The 7,525-nt window shown below is 39.3% G+C and overlaps 1 protein-coding gene across 3 annotated transcripts in view; it reads left to right on the plus strand.

Moving 5' to 3' along the window:
- HNRNPF (heterogeneous nuclear ribonucleoprotein F) overlaps window positions 1–7,525 on the plus strand; it is an 18,519-nt gene that overhangs the window by 2,083 nt on the left and 8,911 nt on the right. The window contains exon 1 of one of the 3 annotated variants that reach the window (XM_008563192.1): window positions 7,234–7,487. The exons of the other annotated variants lie outside the window; for them this stretch is intronic. The gene's annotated coding sequence lies outside the window, so the exon portion shown is untranslated. Of the gene's footprint in view, window positions 1–7,233; window positions 7,488–7,525 lie in introns of those variants that run through there. 3 annotated transcript variants of the gene reach the window in all.

Below are 7,525 nucleotides of genomic sequence, written 5' to 3' on the forward strand. Positions count from 1 at the left end.
CTCAGGTCTTTCATGAACAGCCCTCTGCCAGGGCCTCTGCCATTACCTGGTTGCCCTGAGCCAGGGTTTTTGGGGAGGATAACAGGGTGGGCAGAGGAATAACTGAGCTCAGCCCAAGACCAACCTGGTTTATGTTACAGCAGATCCCAAATCAGTAAGATTTTTATTCATAAGGGTTTCTGCTTGTATTTCTACAAACTTAAGTAAAATATAACCTCAAGCTGGCCAGTTACACAGTTGGTTAGAGCTCAGTGTTACAACCCCAAGGTCCAGGATTAGATCCCCTTACGGGTTAGCCACAAAAAAAGAGAGAAAAAAATAAATAACCACACCATTGTCACACCTAAAAAAAAAAAATCTCCCTTGATGGTATCAAGTACTCAGTGGTCGAATGTCCCTATAATTATGAATTAAATATTTTGATATAGCTAGTTGGTTTGAATCAGGATCCCAACAATGTCACACCTTATATTTGGTGGATATATATATCTTATATTTTTAATTCAGAGCAGCACTGTCCAGTGAAATATAATGCAAGCCACATATGTAATTTTATACTCTCCAGTAGTAAAAAACAGATGCGGTTCACTTTAATAATTTTATATATTCAGAATATTATTTTGCATGTACAAGTAATTTTAAAATTTTTTATTTCATACAAAGCCTTCAACATCCTGAGTGAGTTTTACACTCAGTGACACATCTCAATTTGTACCAACCACATTTTAAGTGTGGCAAGAGGCCACAATATTAAACACTAATGATCTGGATGGTTTCCTAATATATCTTATATTTTTAATTCAGAGCAGCACTGTCCAGTGAAATATAATGCAAGCCACATATGTAATTTTATACTCTCCAGTAGTAAAAAACAGATGTGGTTCACTTTAATAATTTTATATATTCAGAATATTATTTTGCATGTACAAGTAATTTTAAAATTTTTTATTTCATACAAAGCCTTCAACATCCTGAGTGAGTTTTACACTCAGTGACACATCTCAATTTGTACCAACCACATTTTAAGTGTGGCAAGAGGCCACAATATTAAACACTAATGATCTGGATGGTTTCCTTTAAAGTGCTAGTTACACTTTCTAGAGGCTGTTCTGACTCACTGAGAGTTTTTGGAAAGAATACTTCATTTGGGTTGCTGTGCTACCAAAGGCATATATTGGTTGGTGTTCTCTCAAGTGATGTTGGCAGATGCCTTAGATCCATCATTTTCTTAATGGTTTCCAAATTAGTGACATTTTAATATGTTCTTTTTCATTTAACAGGAATACCTCTATGGAGAGGGAATGTCCTTCATAAGTCATTTTATTACTCTAAGATGTACTTTATATGTTAAAGGCAGGTTAAGTTTTTGCTTTATGTTCACCAATATCCAGAATAATGAGTTAGATTCCTGCCATGTGCCAGAGATAGCCAATGATATTTTTCCTGAAGTTGTGGGTTTTAACATGTAAGGTATATTTTAATCCCCTTCATCTTTTGTTCTCTCAGATACTCAAACTGTCTAATTTTTGGCCAGTGGGAGCCCTTCAGACTGGTTCCCCATTCTTTGTTGACACACTCCATCTTAGCATTACTTGTAAAACATTTAAAAATTTTTTCTTACCTCATATATTTTCTGCATCGAGAAATTTCAATGATTGACTTTGAAATGATGGACTACAGTTAAGTATTCCTGAAATCCAACTTGGTCATGATGATGTTACTGCTTTGTGAATTGCTGGATTTCCTTGGCTAATGTTTGTTTAAGATATTTGCATCAGAGTTCATGAATGAAATTAGCCTGTGAAACTTGATAAACTATTCTAAAACCTTTTGAAATGAAAAATCAATTCTAGGTTGATTGTAGATCAAAGTGGAAACGTACAAATCAAAACAGAGCTTTAGGGGTTGGCCAGCTTGAGGTTATGTTTTAGTTAAGTCTGTAGAAATACAAGCTCAGTTGGTTAGAGCACAATGTTATAACACTGAGGTCGAAGGTTTGGGTCCCCACAGCTGCCAAAAAAAAAAAAGACCAACCCGATGTTACTGCTTTGTGAATTGCTGGATTTCCTTGGCTAATGTTTGTTTAAGATATTTGCATCAGAGTTCATGAATGAAATTAGCCTGTGAAACTTGATAAACTATTCTAAAACCTTTTGAAATGAAAAATCAATTCTAGGTTGATTGTAGATCAAAGTGGAAACGTACAAATCAAAACAGAGCTTTAGGGGTTGGCCAGCTTGAGGTTATGTTTTAGTTAAGTCTGTAGAAATACAAGCTCAGTTGGTTAGAGCACAATGTTATAACACTGAGGTCGAAGGTTTGGATCCCCACAGCTGCCAAAAAAAAAAAAAGACCAAACCCCCCCCCCCAAAACTAGAACTTTATAAGTTAAGAAAATATCCATATGACACAGGGGGAGGGCTAGGAAAAAGATCTCTTAAGCAGGACACAAACAGCAATACAGTGACTTTTTTTCTTGTTATTATTCCCAAAGCAGTATAGTATAACAACCATTTATGCAGCACTTGAATTGTATTAGGCATTATAGGTAATCCAGAGATGATTTAAAGTATATGGGAGTATGTACATAGGTTATTTGCAAAATCTATGTCGTTTTATATCAGGGACATCCACACATTTTGGTATCCCAGGGAGGTGTTGGGAACCAATCCCCCATGGATGGATATCCAGGGACAACTAATCAGTCATTAAGGAAAAGAATCCCACTTGGTTATGGTGTATATCCCTTTTTATATGCTGCCAGATTTGCTGTGGTATTTTGCAGTGTTTTGTTTGGAAATTTGCATATGTATTCATAAGTCTCTAGTTTTCTTGTGCTGTTTTTGTCTGGTTTTGGTTTCAGGGTGTAATAGTTTGCCAGAGCTGCCATACAAAATCCCACAGATTGGTGGCTTAAATTTATTTTCTCACAGTTTTGGAGGCTAGAAGTTAAAGATCAAGGTGTCAACAGGGTTGGTTCTTTCTGAGACAGGAGAAATAGCAAAGAATAGGAATTTCAGAAGGAAAAAAAGACACATGGAGGCAAGAAAAGAGGTGAAGGGGATTTTTCTGGCTTAAGATAAGCTCAATTCTGTATAGTGAAAACTGCTTTGGAAAGAGTATGTCTTTCATATTCTGTTATCTTTCCTCCATTGTTGCTTCTGTTTTTTTCTTTCTCTTTTAAGATGTTCTTCCCCTTGATTTTCCAGGTGACTATCTTTTCTTTCACTACTAACTTAGAAATTCAAAGCTCAATAGTTTGTATTAGCAGAAAGTTGTTATTCTATAATGGAGTATCCGAAAGTGCCCATTTTTTTTCCCTGTTAAATATTTGTGGTTCTGTCAAGCACTTGTTCCCTGAAATCCTCTTAAGTCTGAGGAGTGGTAGATTAACTGTGGGTACTGGAGCCCCTTTCCTCTGAGCTCTGTTCTCAACTTCTCCAGGACAGAATTTTGTGATCCTCTGAGCAGCAAATGTGGCCAGCTATGTGGAACCTGAAAAGGTGACAGTACTCCATGGAGACCTCCTGAGGGGGCTGTGGGCGTGGACTGCCAAGGTCTCCCTGGAGACCATCTGATATGTAATCTTTTTATGTTTTGTTTTCTGTTGTGACCTTTAGATATCTTGATTCTTGTGTCATTTGTAAAATGCTATCAATATCATGAGCCAACCTATGTTGGGTAAAAATTTGTCTCATGTTAATTTCAGTACAAGCATTATAGATATAATTTACCTAATATTACATTACAGTATTTTTGCTGTTTGAGAAATGAACACTGAGGAAAACTGTGTTATTGCCCTAGACTTAGCTACAGTAAGTAAATTAAAGGGCCTAATAGTTAAAAGATAGTGGGGGGTGTGTGTGTGTGCTGTCTGGTTAGCTCAACTGGTTAGAGTGTGGAGTTGATAACACCAAAGTCTGGGGTTCAATCCCTTTATCGGCCAGCTGACAAAGAAAAAGTGGAAAGTAGATTTCCTGTTGCATACAGATCAGGACATATCCCTTTGGTGGATAAAAATGTAGTAATGGAATAGAGTAGATATTTAAAATGTTAATAATGTGTAATGATCCATCTACAGCTTCTCAGTCCTTAATAGCTCTTAGGTATTGAACTTAGCATGTTGTGCGAATGGGGTGAGAATTCTCACACTTCAGATCCATGAGCCCCCTGAAAAGTTAAGTACAGTTGTGTGTGTTGGTTCATTTTTTAAAAATAACATTGGTCCAGACTTGCATCATATTCTCAAGTGCTAGCCTATGTCAGCAAGATATGTTTAAGAGTGGCTGAATTGGGACTTTATCAAATTACTGAGTTGGAAGAGACTTTTGAGGCCATTAAATCCAATTTCTGATACAATTTCTAGCAGAATGGGAAAACATCCATACTATACCACCACAGTAAATTTTTCCTCCTCAGACCTATCCGTACTCTTCATGTGGAAAACAGACATGAGCAGCAGAAACTATCCAAATTCTCTTTAGTGAATTTAATAAAAACAATATAAAGATTAAAGGAATTCAGCACAAAATAAAAATACTAATACATTTATAACACCAAGGTCACAGGTTCAGAATTTCTTACTAGCCAGCTGCAAAAAAACCCCAGAAAGAATACTAATACAAAGCAACCAACACCAAAACACATTCTAGCAAGGGCTGCATTAAAAAATGTAAGAAATTTTAATAAAGTGGGGTGAGGAGGGAGGAAGACACAAATAGGTAATGTACTTTTGCATTCCACTTTTTACTTAGTTTTTTTTTTTTAATTTATTTATTTTTGGTGGATGGCCAGCATGGGGATCCAAACCCTTGACCTTGGTGGTGGTATAACTACACACTGTAACCAACTGAGCTTACTGGCCAGCCCTAGGTTCTATTTTTAAGCCCTAGCTATTTACCTGGGGGGGAAAAGGAGTTCCCGGTCTTAATACATGGGATTCAGTGAGTCTCAGTTCCTACCCCTCACACATGCACTCCCATCCCCTGCTCAAGCTTACCATCTGTTTGAATGTCACCCCCAATCTAAGCTAATCCCCATTTTCTTTTTCTTTAAAGATGACCAGTAAGGGGATCTTAACCCTTGACCTGGCATTGTCAGCACCATGCTCACCCAGTGAGCTAACCGGCCATCCCTATATGGGATCTGAACCTGGGGTCTTGGTGTTATCAGCTTGGTGTTACCACACTTTCCCGAGTGAGCCACCGGCCAGCCCGCTAATCCCCATTTTCTATTTTTAGTTCATATCAAAATCTGTCATCATATATTTGTGCATTTCTTTATTGACTTCCTAGTCCACTGTTCTGTGGACCCACAAAGGCAGGAACTGCTGGTATTTCCCACTAAGCCCAGCCCCCAGCACAGTTCTTGTCTTATGGGTGTACAATATTTATTGGTGAATGAATGAATCTCCAAGTTTGGTAACTTCTTTTGCACATCACTCAAATCCTTTCAAATTCTCCAGTTCCCACCACCTCTTCCTGAACTTGTCTGATTCCTTCCTGTCTTTTCTCCATGCACCTGTTTCCACCATTCATTTTCTAGAAAGCATGTAAACTGTTCTGTTAAAAAGCTCAAATCACACCACATTCCATTGGAAACAATTAAGTGACTTCCCATTGGCCTTAGAATTCAGTCCAAAACACCAAACCTGGCCTTGAAAACTATGAAGGATTTTCTTCTGCCTCCTCCTTCCATTGATCTCAGACTTACCTGCAGTTGTTTTCTGTCTAAGCACAACACATTCTCCTGGCTCAAGTGTTATGCACATATTGTTCCCTCAGTGGCAGAAACCATATCATGACTGATTAATAATTAATATGTGCCTTGCCTGAGTCACAAACCACCAGTTCGTCAAAGGAGGCATGCCTAAAACTACTTAAGTGCAACAAACAGAAGTGATAAAAGGCATGACAATCACATAAGTTACCAAGAATATATTTTTGAAGATTTTAAGCAAAGTAAATGCTTATGAAGCAGTTAAGACCATTTCTGTAGAGCATCTTAACTTTCTGAAAAGAAGCCAATTTTGTGGCTAATTTTCCTTCAGAATATTGTTTTGTTTCTTGAATGTATGAGTTTTTACTGTCTTTCTCACTTCTCGGGATGGCTGGATTTTGAATCTTCTGAGAATCCTCATAAGAACAAGCAACGGGGTACAATTGGTAGCATTTTTATTATGGACTATTTTAAGCAAATACAAAAAGCTTCAACAATTACCAATGGTGAACAGTTTTTCTCTATATCCCTAACTACTTCCCTTGTGGATAATTTCCAAACAAATCCCAACTGTCACACCATTTCATCAACAAATATTTCAGGATGTATTTTTTTTTTTTTTTAAAGATGACCGGTAAGGGGATCTTAACCCTTGACTTGGTGTTGTCAGCACCACGCTCAGCCAGTGAGCAAACCGGCCATCCCTATATAGGATCCGAACCCGTGGCCCTGGTGCTATCAGCACCGCACTCTCCCGAGTGAGCCACGGGCCGGCCCTTTCAGGATGTATTTCTAAAAATTTAATTCTTTATTTTAAGACGTAACCACAATATGGTCACACCTAAAATAAATTTCTAATCACTGTTGAAATATCTATAGTTTTGTGTTTACCAGTTTGTTAGAATCATAGAATCGAGAGCCAAATACATCCCACGCATTATGAATCCTTCACAGATATCTTAAATTTCTTCTCATCAGTAAGTGGTGCCACCTCAGTCTTTCTTGAAACAGATTCGGGACATCAGATATCCATGAACATTTCTATAAGTATCTAAATAATAACGGTCTTAGGATTTTTTACGATAAAACTTACAGTTCCTTAATGTAAAATATTCAGTTACTGCTCGCATTACTGCAATTGTATTTTGTAGTTCTCCAGTTCACTTTAATTAGGATTCAGAGGCTCACAAAATGTAATTGCTTTTTAAGGCATTAATTTAGAAATTGCGTTTTTAAAGTTTTTTTTTTGGGGGGGGGGGAGTTTGCGGCTGGCCGATATGGGGATCCGAACCCTTGACCTTTAAAGATGATTTTTTAATTATGCAAAATATTTACATGAATCCACGGTCAAAGCGTACAAAACAAGATATTGTATGTCCACTCGTTTCCATTCTAGACTCCCTCCTGCAAAGGTGACTTGTTTTTAGTTTGCGAGTTTCTCCTCCACATTGCACTGGCCGCCGTTCCCTCCACGGCGGGTCCCCTGGAAGTTGCCAGTCGCCGCTCGGTTCCCTGGCCGGCTGCGTGCGAGACGAGTCGCTGAGCGCGGCCTTCTCGCCGCCCTTCTCTCCTCCCCCACTTCCTGCCGGGCCGGCCGCGGGCCGCACCTGCAGGAGCGCCCTCCCCATTGGTGACATCTTGGCGGGCCCAGCGGAGGCACTTCCTCCTCTGCACCCCGTGACCCGCGTCCGCTGCCGGCCTCGGTCACGCGGCTCCCCTTCCCGGACTCCGGACCCTGCGCCCCTCCGCCCAACGGCCTTCCCGACGTGGTGAGCCGCCGCGCGGGGCCCCGAACCCCTCCCCACCC

Source organism: Galeopterus variegatus, unplaced genomic scaffold, assembly GCF_000696425.1.
Source record: "Galeopterus variegatus unplaced genomic scaffold, G_variegatus-3.0.2 Scaffold12810, whole genome shotgun sequence".
NCBI classification, from domain to species: Eukaryota; Metazoa; Chordata; class Mammalia; order Dermoptera; family Cynocephalidae; genus Galeopterus; species Galeopterus variegatus.